Source organism: Lethenteron reissneri, chromosome 19, assembly GCF_015708825.2.
Source record: "Lethenteron reissneri isolate LAM-NWPU_2019-01 chromosome 19, ASM1570882v1, whole genome shotgun sequence".
NCBI classification, from domain to species: Eukaryota; Metazoa; Chordata; class Hyperoartia; order Petromyzontiformes; family Petromyzontidae; genus Lethenteron; species Lethenteron reissneri.
In genome coordinates, this window is record NC_083797.1 from 13,966,665 (window position 1) to 13,986,628 (window position 19,964).

The window sequence follows — 19,964 nt, forward strand, 5'->3', positions numbered from 1 at the left end:
ACCAGATATGCCCAGGTAAATTAGGCATCTCAGAAATTTGGCCAATGTGGGAACCAAGCTCTGGCTATTTAAGAAATGTGCTCACCCTTTTGTGCGTTGTTGATGCTTGAAATTTCATGCGGAAAACTTGACTGCTCCGTCACCTGCCCGTTCCTGCCTGTGAAGTTAGTAGATGGTGTTGATTCTCGGAGGCCGTGTGCTAAAGAGTGTCTAAAGGGAGAGGCTTCTTCAAGGTTTCCAAGCATAATTATTTCACGTACCACACAGTAAGTGGCTTATGAATAAAATTGCTAAATGTGTACGAGTGTATTGTGTTTTATTGTGAGTGTGGAGCGGAATGGGCAGTTTATCATTAAAATAAGCATTGGCTTGATAAAATTATAGTGGTGGTGAAGATAGCAGTGATGATAGAATAGTCATTGTTTTAATAATCTATTTTATATGTTTTTCCCCCTGTGATATTTGGCTGCCAATAGCAACCAGATATCCCTATTTGAGTTCATGTGATTTGTGACATGGATGGTCCCTTTCGATTTAAAGCTTTCGTGACTGCAGGGATTCATCTTCTTGGTTCTTTCGGTATAGTCACGTAGAATGGAAATAATAAAGTAATAAAAATTAAACATAATAAAATAATTCTCACGACGTTTCGGTCACAACGCAAGCAGCCGTCCTCAGCTGAAGAACAGGTCTGTCGAGAAGACAGAGTCTGAATGACAACCCCAGGCTTGGAGAGTCTTTTTTTAAGCTGGATTGGGGGGGGGGGGGAGCGCCTTGACAAAAGAATTTGCATATCAATAGGAATTTAGCATATTTATGAGAAATGCAGATATGCGATTAGTACTACTTGTGAAATGCGTAGGAGGTTTGGCGAGGGGTTTAAAGTCATTATGCCCGTGCATTATGCAGGATTAGCAGCATCAAAGGGAGGGGGTGGGGGTAGCATTAATAAAGAGAAGGAATGTTAATAGTATGTATCTGCAGTAACTAAACCAACACGTGAACAACTGAAGTATAAACTACATAGTATCATCAGTATACTAAATATACTCTTCAATAAGCTGAGCTACTAACAGTAAGTAATACATTACAATTCTACGTCACAAAAAATATAATATGCTTCCAGCTAAACTTTATTCTCTTACATCATAAATATGCTAAATTCCTATTCTTAGGTTTTTTCGGTTAAGTCACGTAAGTAAAACAAAAAATTCACGACGTTTCGGAGGCAACACAAGTCTCCGTCATCAGGTGGGACCGTCACAGCCGGATTAGCTGCATCAAGTGAGGCAATGATTCAAGATGTAATCCCTTAAAAAGGGAAGTTGAGGGGGAGGAGAGGGGGGGGCTCATCAGAATGTGGTAGCCTTGGTCTCGGAAAAGACTTTCTTTTCCGAGACCAAGGTTCTCTGCAAACCTCCCGGCTACCATCAAAGGTTTGTACACTTTCTTTTCCGAGACCAAGGTTCTCTACAAACCTCCCGGCTACCATCAAAGGTTTGTACACGAAGCCATACAAATATACAAACACAGACATAATTTCAACCGTGATGAGGGGTACAAACTTAGTAATCATTGGAAAGATGTTATCAACCACGCAAAAAAGACTTAATTACACTTTTTTGGACCATCTTATCTGACAGGCACTATCTTACTTTACTTTACCGAGTGTTAACATCCCCAGTGTTTAACAGTACTCTCTTCATTGTTCAGCCAGAATTGGTATAAACATGGGCATTTTCGTTCTTTTTTTCTATCATGTGTATCAGGCCTCCCCCTCTCTCTCTAATGCGTTGGCGTTGTGCAACACCAACAGCACCCATGCCATCGTGCATTCTTTGGCCCCGCCCCCTCCTCCCCCTCCCGTTGCGTTGTGCAACACCAACAGCGTCCACGCCGACGTGCAGTCTTTTGGCCCCGCCCCCCCCCCCTCCCCCTCCCGATGCGTTCCATTCATTGGCTACCACATTCTGATGAGCCCCCCCCCTCTCCTCCCCCTCAACTTGCCTTTTTAAGGGATTACATCTTGAATCATTGCCTCACTTGATGCAGCTAATCCGGCTGTGACGGTCCCACCTGATGACGGAGACTTGTGTTGCCTCCGAAACGTCGTGAATTTTTATTTTTATTTTATTTTTATTTTGATGTTTTACTTACGTGACTTAACCGAAAAAACCTAAGAATATGAATCTTTGCAGTCATGAAAGCTTCAAATCTAGAATTAATGCTAAATTCCTCTTGATGTGCAAATTATTTTGTCAAGGCGCTCTCCCCCCCCAACCCAGCTTAAAAAAGACTCTCCAAGCCTGGGGTTGTCATTCAGACTCTGTCTTCTCGACAGACCTGTTCTTCAGCTGAGGACGGCTTGCGTTGTGGCCGAACCGTCGTGAGAATTATTTTATTATGTTTTATTTTTATTATTTTATTATTTCCATTCTACGTGACTTTACCGAAAGAACCAAGAAGATGGATGGTCCCTTTTAGTCAGTTGGTCGGCTATCTTACAAGGGGAATCCGTGGTGCATGAGCAAAGTAACGAGAGATAAAAGACAAAAACTATATTGAAAAAAAAAACAAGTATAGGTTCCTTCAGGAATTTTGATCAAATTAGTTATGTAAAGGTCGTAAATGAAATGAGATTAAAAAGAAAATGCAAAGGTGATAGCAAAAGGTGCCATAAAAGATTAGGTTAATGTGCAAATAAGCTCTGTGTTTTGGTTTCATAAGGACATAAAGAGGGGGAGTGAAGGGAGGGATCCAATCTGTAGATGAGCCGAAGGGTATTCCAAAAATATGCAGCAGCAATACGGAAATACATTTGACTAAAGTTTTAACGTTATTTTTTTACAGGAATTAAGGAGACACTTTTGATGCTACCAGAGTGATGTAGAGGAAATACGTCGTCCTTTAGGTAAGTCACAGATTTAAGAGAAGCTTTGGGATGAAGACAGCCCAGTGATGGTATCCGGGGGGGGGGGGGCAAATTTGAGTTAATGTACAGGTTGCAATGATGAGTTCTATAGGGGGCGTCAAAGGCAACACGGAGAGCACAGTGAGACAATGGAACGAGACGTTTTAAGGAAGATTCGGAAGCTGGACGGTTGATGGTGTCACAGTAATCAAATATGGTTAGGATGGTGGAATTAACTATATTCAGAGTCAAGGTGGAATAAAGTGTTTGTTTTTGTAAACAATCATGTTCTTATTTTATTGGCCATGTGATCAATATGGGTCTTAAAACACAGTCTATAATCCAGGATAACACCTAGATATTTAAAGTTATCGGCATGCTGGATAAGGTGCGATTCCAGTGTCGTAATGTGCATTCTGGAGGGGTAGAAGCCCCTTGAAATACAGTATATATGGAATGAGGTGATGGTATTTCTCAAGGTGGTATTTTAAGACACCCACACTTTTTTGACAATTACAAATCAATAATTGTTATATATACATGATAGATATTCCACAATTCAAATGTAATTTTTTACAATATGAAGTTAACACATTTTAAGCAACTTTGGGCCAAAAATAGATGTATAACAAACTTAGTGGTATACCTCGGTTAGCAGACCTCAACATTGGTATTTATCTCTTACACATTGCAATGTACAAAATATATTTTAAAGAAAACATTTTCAGTTCCTTATCTTTCGCAAAGGTTTATTTTACATATTTGCTTCCAGACGGCATTGCTGACAGGCGCACGCAGTGAAGACCTCAAGCTAGTGGGTCTCCATGAAGATGGATGGTAAAACCATATTTCTATTAAATGTTACTTTTATTCACAGACTCATTTTCCATTCTAATTAGTGGGCACAATAATAATGATGAAGAACATGAATATTAAAACGTTTTCATAATTAATTTAAAGGAAAAATAATTAACCTTTTAACCGTTGCCCTTGTAGGAACACTGTGACGTTATGGTGGATTGATCACGTTGAAATTTTCTATAAACGCAGAAATTCCATTTTAGTCATCGAAAAGTGTCCATAAATGAAATATTTTTTAAAGCTTTCGTGGCTGCAGGAATTTATATTATTTGGTCTTTCGGTAAAGTCACATAGATAGGTTCAAATAAAATAACAACATTTTTTAAAACTACGACGTTTCGATCGCAACACAAGCAATCGTCATCAGGAGAAAAAAGAGCGGGAAAGCTGCTGAGGCAGGCTGTTTTAAAGGTTTGAAATGGGTTTAGTCCAAGGGTCATAAACGAAGTGGGCAGGGCTAGTGGTGTCAAAGTGAGAAATTTGCATGTAAATGTAAAGTCGGAGAGCTACCTCCACGACGACGAAGGCGCGGAGATGGCCATTGTGTTGTGAGAGATTAGCATGTCAATGCAAGATCACAGAGCCACCACCACATCGAGAACACGAGCGACGGTGGCTGTGTTAGTGTGAGACATTTAACCTGTTAATGTAAAACCAGAAAGTCAAAAATAACTACTAACATGACTTAAACTGGTTAATAACGTCCTTCCCATGATTGCTCAGTTTATACCCATCTTCTCGGTTGAAATTGTGTCTGTGTCTATATATATGGACGGCTTCATGAACGCATCTTTGTTGATAGCCAGTGGGCTTGCAAAGTACTTTCGTCTTAGAGAAATCAATTTCATGTGAGCCCACCGCATTAAAACAATGATCAGCCACGGCCGAGGTATTGGTCCTACCGTGTTTCAGATCTGCCTTATGTTCACGAACATGGTCCGAGACATGTCGCTTAGTTCCCCCAATGTAATTACTGTCGCAGACACAACTTAGTTTGTAGACACCGGGGTATTGCATGTCAAGGATCACATCCTTCACAGATGGGATCAGATCATTAATTTTATGTACTGTGTTAAATCGAGCCTGGATCTTGTGTTTGCTCATGATTTTGGAAATATTTTTAGTGACCCCTGCTATGTATGGCAAGGTGATGGTTTTGATTGGGTCCTCAGATGGTTATTTCCCAATGGTTGGGGTGATAGCTTTACGGATTGTGTGGTCTGAATATCCATTCATCTTGAGAGCTTGGTGTACGTGCTCCAGTTCACTGGCTAGGTGGTGATGGTCGGAAATACATGGAGCTCTATGGTGTAGAGTTTTGATGAGGGAATTCTTCTGGGATGGGTGGTGGTGGGAGTCAGGTTTTAGGTAGGCATCTGTACATCAGCATTCAGTCCTTGTTAGACCACATCTTAAGATTGTAAAATATTTAGAGCTATACATTAGCCTACAGACATCTGTGTTCTGCATTATGTGAGGCCAAATCAGTAGTTTTGCATGTGGGAGGAAACCAGAGGGGGAAAACGTGGATATAAGGGCATCTGCAGAGAGAGGTGAGTGACGCACTTGCTGTATTTCTATTTCCTGGCCATGTTGCAGCCCATTGGGCTTCTAAATCGCACGAAGATTATGCCAACCCTGGCCTCCAATATTCTGGGTTGCAAGCGTGTGCCTCCACATCAGGAATGTGAAATCAACAAAACAAAGCTAACCTTGTTTTGTTATCCATTACACACACTGTGCTTTCCAGATATCGTTGGACAGCAGGATGCAAAAACCCTATACATCTAAGACCAACTCAAATTTATGGTTGAATTTAATATTTGGAAGGGCAAAAGGTTAGAGAGCATACAGGAGCTGCGGAGGATTGCAGATGTGCTGGCCAAGCTGGAGAAAAATGTCACCATCACTCAGACAGTGGGCACAGCCACCAGCCTTTTTGGTGCAATCGTGGCTTTCGTTGGGATCATGACTGCCACATTCACGTTTGGTGCCTCTGGTGTTATAGGCAGTGTAATGGGAACTGGGATTGGTGTAGTCGGTGGTGTGGTGGCGACCGGGAGTGCCATTTATAAGATGTTGGCTAAAAATAACAATCTTAAAAAGACTGATGCAGCTTTGTGTTCACGCTTGGTATTGCAGCCTTATTTTTTCTTTCCTAACAGTGACATCAGATGCGGTAAACATACTGTTGGGTGCAGGATCCTGTGTGCACTGTAAAATTGTAGGCTGAGATAGATGGGTTCAGAAAGTGTCATTCTGCAGTTTGCCATTCCACAAGGCTCTCTGCCGTCTCTGACAGCCTTTCTTTTCTTCATAAGTGAGTTCCTATATCCTACTCGCTATATGATTCACTCTTGATAAAAGCACTTTTTATAACAAACATCATACTCATCGGAAGTATATAATCCACTCTCAGCTGCCCAATGTGTCGAATCATCACCATTGCTATCAACTTGAACACAGTCCTTCAGCGAGGAGAGAAGAATCTGGTGACTTTTCTCTTGAAAAAAAAACCCAATCAATGTTTTTTTGTGTGTAAGGTTGTCGATACAAAGTACACCCAAAACCTTGCCCATCGCGGGTTTTCCCATCGCGCATTTGACCATTCACGCCAAATCCATTGAGGTATAGTTCTCCGATTGCACCCCTGTGGATCGACAATTCGCAGTTGACCGCGAGATTCCTGAACGGTAGACATCAGAAAGAACAAGTAAACCCGTAAAAACAAAGTTTTTCACTCTAAATCCTTTATATGCGTGGCGGCTAGAGTCATCTCGTCCTCTGGCTTGAGATGGCTGCAATCTATGGGTCAGATGATTGTCTGCCAGTATTAAGCAATTGGTAATTAAATATTTAATTTGTTTTCCCTAAACAGTGTAAAATTTTGGATAAAAATTTTCACGAAAATTAATTGTCTGTGTGGAAAATGTCAGCTCGATTGGATCACGGGAAGTGGGTTAAAAACGAGCGAAAGATTTGGACGGTCCTAAGCAAGCAAGCGAACTTAATATAAAGGATTTAAAATATATTCGCCTGTGGAGGACGCGGGGATCGATCCCGCGACCTTTGGCATGGGAAGCGAGGGCGCTACCAACTGCGCTACTCCGCCACGGCCTGCGGAGGGGTTACGCTCTGGGCTCCTATACTGTGACGTTCAGCCAAAGCCATGAATGAGTTCTATTTGAATAAATGTAAAATACATTTTTTTTGTCTAAAAAGTGTAACATTTTTTTATTTTTTTTTTCACGAACATTAATTGTCTGTCACAACGAGTCTGTGTGGAAAATGTCAGCTCGATTGGATCACGGGAAGTGGGTTAAAAAACGACCGAAAGATTTGCACGGTCGTAAGCAAGCAAGCAAGCACGCAAGCAAGCAAGCACGCAAGCAAGCAAGCACGCAAGCAAGCAAGCGAACTTAATATAAAGGATTTAAAAAGTCAGATTCTATATACACAGAGAAAACGCAATTTTGGAGGAATTAAATAAAAAGAGTATTCATGCATCTCAGGTAAAAAAAAATTCGAGTGGAATGTGGTATAGGCGATTCAGTGGTAGAATTCTGGACTGCCACGTGGGAGACCTGAGATCGATTTCTGGCCAATGCACTTTTATCCAGATAAGCAACATTATAACCGATTAAAATGCACGTGGAGTGATTTCAGGAAAATTACTTTACATGTTAATGAAGATGATCAATCGCTTCAAATGCATTCCCTTGTATACTTGCAGAAACAAACACGGTGAGGTCACTTTCAGCTGCAGAAATCAGGTCGCAGTTATTTTGACAACGAAGTTCAATAACTAGTATTGGAAACGAGTATTGACGAAGGATTTCTCTTGCGGAAAGCGGTTCTACCAAATCTTTATAACAGGTGAAGAAATATTTTAACAACATCCCAATAACTGCCATATAATCAATTTAGTCCATCTTCATCTTCGGATATTCATGAATAAGTATAACCCGTAAAAACAAAGTTTTTCACTATAAATCCTTTATATGCGTGACGGCTAGAGTCCTCTCGTCCTCTGGCTTGAGATGGCTGCCACCTATGGGTCAGATGATTGTCTGCGAGTATTAAGCAATTGGTGATTAAATATTTATTTTGTTTTCCCTAAACAGTGTAAAATTTTGGGAAAAAAATTTGACGAACATTAATTGTCTCGCACAACGAGTCTTTGTGCAAAATGTCAGCTCGATTGGATCACGGGAAGTGGGTTAAAAAACGACCGAAAGATTTGCACGGTCGTAAGCAAGCAAGCAAGCACGCAAGCACGCAAGCAAGCAAGCAAGCGAACTTAATATAAAGGATTTAAATAAGTATAACCCGTAAAAACAAAGTTTTTCACTATAAATCCTTTATATGCGTGGCAGCGAACTTAATATAAAGGATTTAAAAATATATTCGCCTGTGGAGGACGCGGGGATCGATCCCGCGACCTTTGGCATGGGAAGCGAGGGTGCTACCAACTGCGCTACTTCGCCACGGCCTGTGGAGGGGTTACGCTCTGGGCTCTTATACTGTGACGTTCAGCCAAAGCCATGAATGAGTTCTATTTGAATATATGTAAAATACATTTTTTTGCCTAAAAAGTGTAAAATGTTGGGAATTTTTTTCACGAACATTAATTGTCTGGCACAACGAGTCTGTGTGGAAAATGTCAACTCGATTGGATCACGGGAAGTGGGTTAAATAAGTATAACCCGTAAAAACAAAGTTTTTCACTATAAATCCTTTATATGTGTGGTGGCTAGAGTCCTCTCCTCCTCTGGCTTGAGATGGCTGCCACCTATGGGTCAGATGATTGTCTGCCAGTATTAAGCAATTGGTAATTAAATATTTAATTTGTTTTCCCTAAACAGTGTAAAATTTTGGAAAAAAAATTTCATGAATATTCATTGTCTCGCACAACGAGTCTGTGTGCAAAATGTCAGTTCGATTGGATCACGGGAAGTGGGTTAAAAAACGATCGAAAGATTTGCACGGTCGTAAGCAAGCAAGCACGCAAGCACGCAAGCAAGCGAACTTAATATAAAGGATTTAAAAACGAGCGAAGGATGTGCACGGTCCTAAGCAAGCAAGCGAACTTAATATTAAGGATTTAAAAATATATTCGCCTGCGGAGGACGCGGGGATCGATCCCGCGACCTTTGGCATGGGAAGCGAGGGCACTACCAACTGCGCTACTCCGCCACGGCCTGTGGAGGGGTTACGCTCTGGGCTCTTACACTCTGACGTTCAGCCAAAGCCATGAATGCGTTCTATTTGAATATATGTAAAATAATTTTTTTTGCCTAAAAAGTGTTAAATTTTGGGAATTTTTTTTCACGAACAATAATTGTCTGGCACAACGAGTCTGTGTGGAAAATGTCAGCTCGATTGGATCACGGGAAGTGGGTTAAAAAACGACCGAAAGATTTGCACGGTCGTAAGCAAGCAAGCACGCAAGCAAGCAAGTGAACTTAATATAAATGTAGTATTTGAATTGACGGCAGGAACTTCTTGACGGGTAACACACTTTTATTAAATCTTGACGTGTCACAATACAACGGGTGGTCTCTATCCTTTGGACTATACACTCCACTTAACTCGTGTAGACTCTATGCTTCTGGCTACACACAATACACTTGACTCGTGTAGACCCTATGCCTCTGGCTACACACAATGCATTCGGCTCGTGTAGACTCTATGCCTATGGCTACACACAACACACTTGACTCGTGTAGACCCTATGCCTCTGGCTACACACAATACACTTGACTCGTGTAGACCCTATGCCTCTGGCTACACACAATGCATTCAGCTCGTGTAGACTCTATGCCTATGGCTACACACAATACACTCGCCTCTGGGTTACACAGAGTCCCGGTCCCGTTAGGACAGCGGGACTAGGTACCGCAGGGCCCTATGTCTTCATCCCCGTCTTCATTCTTCGCTGGTTACATACTGCCCTTACGCCTGTGTGCATCCCCTTTTATAGCCCCTGCTCACGAGAGACGGAGCTGATGCGGACGTCGACGTGAGCATCGCTCCTTAGTGAACCAATCACGACGCACTCTCTCTACGATCCGTTTTCCCCAGCGCGTGTTAACACTACTCCACCAATCACACCGCGCTGCCACCCGGTCACTCCCTCTCAGCGCGTCACCAGCCCACAGCCAATCAGTACCCCGTAACCCACGACCCCGCGCTGACCCCTGATCCTCCACCGTCAGCGCGTGTCACCACATACACAGCCAATCATTACGCGCTGGCATACGATCCCTAATCCCAGCGCGTATCACCACTACATCACCCCCTCCCACATAGCTTGCAGCCGGCCCGGCTGTTCACCAACAACACAACCTAACGTCAACGCAGTAATAAAGAAACTCCACCCCCCAGTGTGCCCCGTAACGCAACAACAACAACACAACACAACACTTAAATAAGAAGCAATATACAGCCCGACGAACAACACAATAAAAGCGAACACCAGAAAACGAACGCGCCAAGTGTCTCTGTGACTAAACGCAGTGACGAGGCGCTCCGGCTGCCTCGACTCCTCACGTGGTAGGTCATAAAAAGTAGCGCGACCTAGCGCGAGTCCGTCTGGCCGGTCCGTCGTATGGGACGGGACGCTGGCGACCGTCCGGTGGCTCCGGCAGCTCTAGACGGCGCGGATCGGGCCTGGAAGGACCGGCCCCGCCGCGAAGATCCGGCCGCCGGTGGTCGGCAGCTGTCAGTTCCGAGACACCTGGGAGCGGATCAGGCGGAGACATGTGAGGAGCAGGCAAAGACATTTCCCCCTTAGGGTCGTCGGTCACGTCACATGCTCGGCCCTCATGACACAAGGGGAGGCCATATGGAGGCGAGAACGGTTTCAGTCGGGAGGGGTGGACGTACCAACGGCGTTTTCCCCATTTTATCTGAACGCACTGGGGGCGTGCAACCCGCACGACCTCCACGGGTCCCCGCCATGGCTTCAACAATTTAGGCGACGTAGCCAAAGGTGCCTGAGGGCAATGCAGCCAGGCCCTGTCACCTGGTTCCCAGTTGTGCACGGACACCTTCCGTGCACGCAACCGCTCGTTTGCAATTTGGCGAGCCCGCGAATTAAGCCGTGCGGCCTCCCTTGCCTCTGTCAGCTTATGAATATTAAATTTAATATGCTCTGCCAATTTCGAATTAGTTCGTGGTGCGGGCAGGCCCAGCTGCGTTTCCATGGGCGGGTCGGCTTCCCGACCGTACATCAGATAAAACGGGGAAAATCCCGTAGCTGCATGGGGGGCCATTCTATACGCGGCGAGGACCCCAGGGACCTGCAGGTCCCAATCAACATGTGCCTCACACACCTGCTGGCACAGCATAGAAGTCAATGTCCTGTGGAGCCTCTCCACCATCCCGTCCGTCTGCGGGTGGTACGGGGAGGTACGCACCTTCTTAGTACCCAACAGGTCGCACACCTCTTGCAGTAATTTACTCTAAAAATTTTTCCCTTGGTCGGTCAGCAAGCGTTCGGGAGCCCCCTTGTCCAGGATGTAGCCCTGGACAAAGGCGTCCGTCACAGCCGCCGCCGACTGGTTGGCGAGTGGCCACGCCATAGGCCACCGGGTAAAATATTCGACCCCCACCAACAGGTACTTATTACCCCTAGGCGTGACTGGAAAAGGCCCCAGAATATCGAGTGCAACGAGCTCGTTAGTGCACGAGACCTGAATAGATTGCAGCGGTGGATTAGCTGCCACGGGCGGTGGTTTCCGTCTGGCGCACTCAACACAACCCTTCAGAATATTCACCACGTCACTCCCCATTCCCGGCCAATAATAGTCACGCTGAAGCAGGGCAAGCGTTTTGTTAACTCCCAAATGCAAGAGGCGTTCGTGTGCGGCCAAGACAACCTTCCCCCTCACAGCAGAAGGCACCACAATCGCGTGCCGCCGGGACAAACTGTCCCATCTCATTAACAGGCCTTGCTTAAGCACGTAGGAGCCAGTTCGTTCATGGTCACCTTCGGAACCCCCCGTCCTGCGGCGCAATGCTAGCAGGGAGCTGTCCACCATTTGGAGACGGCCCCACTCAATCAGCGACAGTGAGAGCAGCGAGTCCTGACCCCCTGGGGTAGCGGGAACATCCCCAATTGGTGTGCCCGCGGTCGCAACCAACGCCTCCATACCTTCCGTAACTGGCGGTTTACAGCGCGCCGATCCCGATAAGCACGCACATTTGTGACAAGGCAACAACCGCGACAGGGCATCGGCATTTGTGTGTCGCAACCCCTTACGGTATGCAGTCGTGAACTGATAGTCCTGGAGGACTTCCAACCACCGCGACAATTGGCCCGAGGGCTGGGCGACCCGCAATGAATACTGGAGCGCCGCGTGGTCCGTCCGGACCGTAAAGTGACGACCATAGAGATATGGTCTGAATTGTTGTACGAAAAAAACAATGGCAAGCAGCTCGCGACGGGTGACGCAGTAGCGCTGCTCTGCCGGCGACAACACCCTGCTACCATAGGCGACCACCCGTTCGACCCCTCCAACGACTTGGGACAGCACCCCCCCAATGCCCGTGTTGCTAGCATCCGTGTCTAGCAAGAAGGGACTCGCAAAGTCCGGATAGCGCAAGGGTGGGGCCCCTACCAAGGCGTCCCGGAGGGAGCAGAATGCAGCCTCCTCCTCCGGTCCCCATCGGAACTTCACTCCTTTTGCCGTTAGAGCGTGCAAGGGTTTTGCAATGGTGGCGAAGTGCTCAACGAATCGGCGATAATACGAAGCAAAACCGATGAAACTGCGCACGTCCGAAACTGACGTGGGCGTCGGCCACGAACTGACACAGTCCGTCTTCGCAGGATCGGTAGAAATCCCCGAAGAGTTGACAATGTGACCCAAGTATCTAACGGATTTACGAAAAAGGTGGCATTTGGCCGGTTTAAACTTTAATTTAGCCGATCGCATTCGCAAGAACACCCCTCTCAATCGCTGGAGGTGTTCTTCAAACGTTTTACTGAAAACAATGACATCGTCAAGGTAAATCAGGCACGTATCCCATTGCAAGCCCGACAAAACCAACTCCATAAGGCGCTGAAACGTCGCAGGAGAGGAGTGAAGTCCCATGGGTAACCGGTTAAACTGAAACAGGCCCCCTGGAGTCCGAAATGCAGTCTTAGGCTTAGACTCTTCGTCGAGTGGCAACTGCCAGAATCCGGATAATAAATCAAGAGTCGAAAAGTATTGCGCACCAGACAATGCGTCGAGGGACTCGTCCATCCTGGGGAGCAGATACGCGTCGGCCACAGAGATCTTATTCAGGCGACGGAAATCGATGCAAAATCGCAAGGACCCGTCCTGCTTTTTAACGAGCACAATAGGTGCTCCCCAAGGACTGGAAGAAGGCGAAATAATGTCGGCTTCTAGCATATCGTTAACGGCCGACTGAACATGTTCCTTCTCAGCAGGACTCAGTCGGAAGGGATTTAGCCTGACCGGTGCCGCATCGCCCGTTTCAATGTGGTGGCGTAGCAGGTCCGTGCACCCAATGTCATACTTATGTTTACTGAAGACATCCGAAAATTCAATCAGCAACCCGCGCAGCGCACCCAACTGTACCGCTGACAAATCGTCAGAGTCCGCGCACAGCGAATCGACCCATTCGAGGTCCTCCTTCGGTTTTACGTTTTGCGTGGGGCTCGGATCAGCCTGCGCAACCAGCCGCTCTTCCGCAGGGACCCGCGCCGCGTGAGCTAGCACGGTGCCCTGCTGAATGACGGCCGGCCGCGACCCAGCGTTTAAAACCATCACAAACGGATCCCTGTCAGCCCCAACCAAAGTGTGAGCCACCGACAAATCGAGACCTCCAACAGCCCTATTAGAAGGACCCAAAAGCATGCCTTGTTCCGAGGCCTCCCTCACCCATGGTTTCCGCAACCGGAGGGGAATTAACATTTGTGAACCCGGGGGCACGTGCACGGTCTGTGTCGCTAACGCTTGTATCGTAGCGCACGCCGTCCGAATTTCAGTAGGGCTCGTCAAAAATGAAATACGGCGACCCGATGGTAGTTCAATGCAACGCTGATCAATGAGAATTTTGATGGGCATTTTTGCCAAAAAATCAGTGCCCAATAGACAAGGAACCGCCAGGGAGGACGAAACGAAAACGGGTCCCGACAATTTGATATCACCAATGCAAATGGAGGCCCTAATCTGACCGATAATGCCCAACGATCCCACGTTAGCGGCGTAAAATGGCACATCCACCGGAAGAAGCGGACGACATTGTACAGGGAGAATGTTATAAATGAGGTCCGATATAATAGTCGCCGATGCCCCCGTGTCCACTAACACCCTGACCTCGACCCCATCAATAGATCCCGTAACGACGGATGAACCCGCTGAGGCAGCCACTATTCTGTGCCCCAACTCCGACCATTTAATGTCTCCCCAGTCCCGGCCGAACCCCCCTCGCCGAACCGAATCCCCGAACCCTACTCGGCTCTCCTCCGCCGCAACGCGACGGCCCATGCGTGTCGAGTATGCGGGCCGAGCATGTGAGGTGCCGCGACTTGCCGGGGTTTGCAGGGATGACTTGGGGCCTTGTTCGTCGTCCAGCCGAGGTCCCATGGCGCGCTGACGTGGGGCGCGGCAACCGGAGGCCACGTGGCCCCGGAGGCCGCAGTTATAACACGTGATGACAGTCGTCGGAGATCTCGGTTGCTCCAGCTTGCGGGCCGATCGCAGAGGCGAACGACCCCCCGACCTCCAGTCCCCCGGTCGTCCCGCGATGAACGCCTCCTCTCGTGGGCTGACGACTTGGGGCACGGTGACTACCGGGCCTGGAGCTGAGGCCACAGCAGCGTTGCAGACGACCCCCTGTTTACGTTGAAGGACCTCGTGCGCTTGTATGCTCGTAGCGACCCGTAAGGAAGAAATATCGGTCTCGTCGGCCGTGTTGATGGGGACCCCCAGGTCCTGCGCCAACTTGAGCAGTTGCTCCAAAACCATCGCATCTTGGCCCTCCTCGTCCATACGAGGGAACGCGGCGTCGGCGAGAGCCAGCAACGCCGTGCGATAGGCGAGCACGGTCTCCGTGTCCGCCTTCCGTCTTGCATAAAAATGATGGCGACACGCCGAGGGAGGACCATAGACCTTGGCCATGAGAGCCAGCGCATCCTTGAGCGTGGAGCAGTCCGACCTGCGTGCGGACGTGAAGGCCGCGAGCGCGTTGTCGTCCAGCATGGCAGGCAGTGCCCGCAGTGCCGTAGCGTCGGACCAGGCGGACATCTTCTGATGCGCCAAAAACCTGCGCTGAAATTGGCCCCAGTCCCCGCCTTCCGCCTTGAAGGCTGACAACGTGGGAAGGCGCTGTTGAAAGATGAAGTCGTCCTCCTCCTCGTGCTTCCTCTCCGCCGCCCCATTGGTGTGTAAGATGGCGGCCCCAGTGGCGGGTGTTTGATGGCGGTCCGCAGCGCGCGTTGGTGACGTAAGCGGGCGCGCTTGGAGAACCGCTGCCACGTGGTGATGGCAGTTCCCGCCAAAAGTCGGCGCAGATGAAATGGCGGGAATCGCCAAGTCATTTTGGCGGGAATCTGCGGGGCGACCCTGTAGAACGTCTGCCACCGTCCCCGCTCCTCCCGACGAGCTGATCTCCGCCAGGATGGACGCGGCGGCAAGCAGCAGCTCCGCCAGACGGGAGTGCGCCTCGCGGAGCACGGCGTCGGTCCCCCGTCGCTCGTCCGGCGCCGTCGGCGGATCCTGCAGCGTGGGCAATTCCTCGTCCTCACCCCCCGATGCCAGCTGGCCCGAGTCGTCGAGGTTGTCCCCGCGGTCAATCCCGTGGGTCCGACGGGTCTTCCTTGTATCCATGCTTGGAAGACCGTTTCACTTCTGACGCCAGTTGTAGTATTTGAATTGACGGCAGGAACTTCTTGACGGGTAACACACTAAATTTCGATTTAAAGCTTTCGTGACTGCAGGGATTCATCTTCTTGGTTCTTTCGGTAATGTCACGTAGAAGGGAAGTAATAGAATAATAAAAATAAAACATAATAAAACAATTCTCACGACGTTTCGGCCACAACGCAAGCAGCCGTCCTCAGGTGAAAACCAGGTCCGTCGAGGCGACAGAGTCTGAATGAAACAGCACACGAGCTTGGAGCATATATATAAGCTGGGCGCATTGACAAAGGAATTTGCATATCAAAAGGAATTTAGCATATGTATGGGAAATGCAGGAATGTGATTAGTACTGCATATGCATGTGCATTATGCAGGATTAACAGCATCAAAGGGAGCTGCAGTTACTGCTGCTGCTGCAGTTGCTGCTGCTGCAGTTTCTGCTGCTGCTGCAGTTGCTGCTGCTGCTGCAGTTGCTGCTGCTGTTACTGCTGCTGCTGCACTTGCTGCTGCTGCTGCAGTTGCTGCCTTATCCATTTTAATATAACACTATGTATTATTCTACCCACCCTAATGTGTATCACACTGCTATATGTTTACTATACAATTACGACACCATACATTACTCTGCACACTGCACCATGCCTGTGAGTGGATCGCGGTCTGAAAGTCACCGTAAACGTGAACACAATCAGTTAAGATCCGAAATGGTTTATTACGTCCTTCCAATGATTGCTAAGCCAGAATCCATCTTCTCGGTTGAAATTGTCTCTGTGTTTGTATATGTGGATCGCCTCATGAACGAATCTCTCATGATAGCAAGTGCAGCAGCAGCAGTAACAGCAGCAGCAGCAACTGCAGCAGCAGCAGCAACTGCAGCAGCAGCAGAAACTGCAGCAGCAGCAACTGCAGCAGCAGCAGTAACTGCAGCTCCCTTTGATGCTGTTAATCCTGCATAATGCACATGCATATGCAGTACTAATCACATTCCTGCATTTCCCATAAATATGCTAAATTCCTTTTGATATGCAAATTCCTTTGTCAATGCGCCCAGCTTATATATATGCTCCAAGCTCGTGTGCTGTTTCATTCAGACTCTGTCGCCTCGACGGACCTGGTTTTCACCTGAGGACGGCTGCTTGCGTTGTGGCCGAAACGTCGTGAGAATTGTTTTATTATGTTTTATTTTTATTATTTTATTACTTCCCTTCTACGTGACTTTACCGAAAGAACCAAGAAGGGGGTAACACACTTTTATTAAATCTTGACGTGTCACAATACAACGGGTGGTCTCTATCCTTTGGACTATACACTCCACTTAACTCGTGTAGACTCTATGCTTCTGGCTACACACAATACACTTGACTCGTGTAGACCCTATGCCTCTGGCTACACACAATGCATTCGGCTCGTGTAGACTCTATGCCTATGGCTACACACAATACACTCGCCTCTGGGTTACACAGAGTCCCGGTCCCGTTAGGACAGCGGGACTAGGTACCGCAGGGCCCTATGTCTTCATCCCCGTCTTCATTCTTCGCTGGTTACATACTGCCCTTACGCCTGTGTGCATCCCCTTTTATAGCCCCTGCTCACGAGAGACGGAGCTGATGCGGACGTCGACGTGAGCATCGCTCCTTAGTGAACCAATCACGACGCACTCTCTCTACGATCCGTTTTCCCCAGCGCGTGTTAACACTACTCCACCAATCACACCGCGCTGCCACCCGGTCACTCCCTCTCAGCGCGTCACCGGCCCACAGCCAATCAGTACCCCGTAACCCACGACCCCGCGCTGACCCCTGATCCTCCACCGTCAGCGCGTGTCACCACATACACAGCCAATCATTACGCGCTGGCATACGATCCCTAATCCCAGCGCGTATCACCACTACATAAAGGATTTAAAAAGAACAGACGTGGCCTATTGTCACCATCTTGTCTGCCACGTGGCCCATCTTTGGTCCCAGGTCACGTGTTGTTCCCAGCAGAGTTTCTAGGAGGCACTTTATTAACAACTTTCACGGTCTCGTCTGCACACTCTCCACAGTAGCTTAGCCTAGTCTGTACACAACACTAACCGTCTAACACTGATAGCGCTGACTGAGATAGCCAACTACTATCCTTCGTAGTGCAATATCTAGAGGAGACATTTAGCGATGACGGCGACGAGACGACAGCAACGACGAGACGAGTCCATTCCCAGAACCGGCAGCCTCGAGCCCCCACTCTCGGCTCCTTTGATGCTACCAGCGCAGCCTGGCTCTGCTCTGACCGCGCCTCCCTTCTCGAACCCACTAGCAGCTTCAGGGGCCTCCAGATGGGGTCCTCCGTGACCCTTGCCCTAGTTCCTCTGCTCTGCCAACACACCCGTGATCACGCTCACCGGCGTGTGTACTGTCTGTCCACCAAAGTTGCCGCTGCTGTCCACCAGTTATTACACTACACATTTACTGTACAAGTTATATTTAAGACTGTAGAAAATAATCATATTTTACATTTAAAAAATACTTCCCGTTCCATGTTTGGGTTAGTTTTCCCATTTGAATTTGCGTATCGCAGAATTGCCGATTGAATCTATTTTAAAGAACATAACCCCTGCCATAATCAAGGGATTGGTGTACAAGTTAAACCGGAGTTAGAATGCTGTTGTCACATCTTGGGTGACCTCCTAATTCCTACACTTCTGACTTGTTGGAAAGCATTATTAATAATCCACGTTTGTGCATTTTTGTTGTCTTGTTTGAATAGTTTAGTGAATGGTAATGTATGTGTACCAATGACATGCCCTGCTTGTGAATCTGGTCGTAGTGTTGTATTAACATAGTCCTATTTTTATGATTGGTGAAGGTTTATTTACTTGCCATTAATCAGAATATCGGTCACACATAACAACAAGTGATTGAGAAGTGAAATCCAACTGTCGATATTGTCTTTTTACCTCCTATATAGCATCAACGTTTATTCATAGTCGACTATGAGGATTCCATTGATGTTATTCAGCCTGGAGTGTTTATTGCATATACAGTACAAATAGACCTTAATTTTCTAAAGGGATGCGTAAAATGAAATGTGAATCGGAATGGCTTTTCCCATTCATTTACTACAAAAAATAGGAATGTGTTTGGGACAGATATTCCAACTACTCATAACCTACAATATACACTTGTATATTTTTTACACAATACAAAACTAATAAAGAACATATATATTAAAATGATCGAATAATAATCAAAAACAATACTAATTAACTTTCCTCGGCCTGGGCTGTGTGTCCTCACTGGTAAGCGCTTTGTTGGTAGTTGGATTTAATTTTTTTTATGAAATAATAAATGTCCAGGCCAAAGAGCGCTGTTATGAATCAGCGTTCTATGGGGTTGAGATAATCTCAAGTGTGTTGGCTTGACTACTTCTGTTATTCCTGTTTTAAGAGCATATATTATTTTAATCGCTTTACTGTATTTGAATATATACATCAAGTGTGCTCAATAAATTGTATCTGTTGCTGAGTTCCTCTTCGTTAATTTTTGGCATAGGCTGTCTCAAAGCTTGCCAGTCTCATAGTGAAGCTACCAAAATTCCCAGTTTGGCCGGGAAGCTTTTGCAAATCATAAATGTGTCCCAGTTTGAAATGTTCTGGTCTCAAGCTCAACTCGTGACACAAGCATAAAGGATGAAGATACTTAAGCATTGTTGCGGGGTTTCTGGATGAGTAGGAGGGGCTAAATAATTATAGTCAGTGCTGACGAAGGGAAGAGCTGCCAGATCGCCATGAGTTTTGGTCGATCCTCTTATAAAATCTCTATCTCGTATGCTACAATACACTGAGTTAGCATAAAATAGAAGCCAAGTGCAGAATTAATGATCATTTCCATACAGAGTTAAATATGTCAGAACCGAGCCATTCATGTGCTCGTGAGCTATGCACTCTAAAATCTAGATGGACTTTTTTAAGTAACTGGTGTTTTGTCTTATTGGTTCTTTCGGTAAAGTCACGTAGAAGGGAAGTAATAAAATAATAAAAATAAAACATAATAAAATAATTCTCACGACGTTTCGGCCACAACACAAGTAGCCGTCCTCAGGTGAAGACAGGTCTGTCGAGGCGACAGCGTCTAAAAGAAAACACCACCACGCTTGGAGCGTCTATTTAAGCTGGGTTGGAAGGGGGGGGAAATGCGCATTGAGAAAATAATCTGCAAATCAAGAGGTATTTAGCATATTTATGGGAAATGCAGGAATGCGATTAGTGTTTTGTGTTTAGTTTGTCCTTCCCCGTAACTCTGACTAGCACGGTTGGCTATGCACGGTACGAAACA

General features: G+C 46.9%; 1 long non-coding RNA gene across 1 annotated transcript; it reads left to right on the top strand.

The window, feature by feature from the left end:
- Positions 1 to 107: 107 nt before the first annotated feature.
- On the top strand, positions 108 to 6,562 carry LOC133344068 (uncharacterized). Its single transcript, XR_009755310.1, has 4 exons — positions 108 to 266; positions 2,851 to 2,911; positions 3,684 to 3,748; positions 5,523 to 6,562. It is a non-coding gene; the product is annotated as an uncharacterized LOC133344068 (long non-coding RNA).
- The last annotated feature ends 13,402 nt before the right edge of the window (positions 6,563 to 19,964 follow it).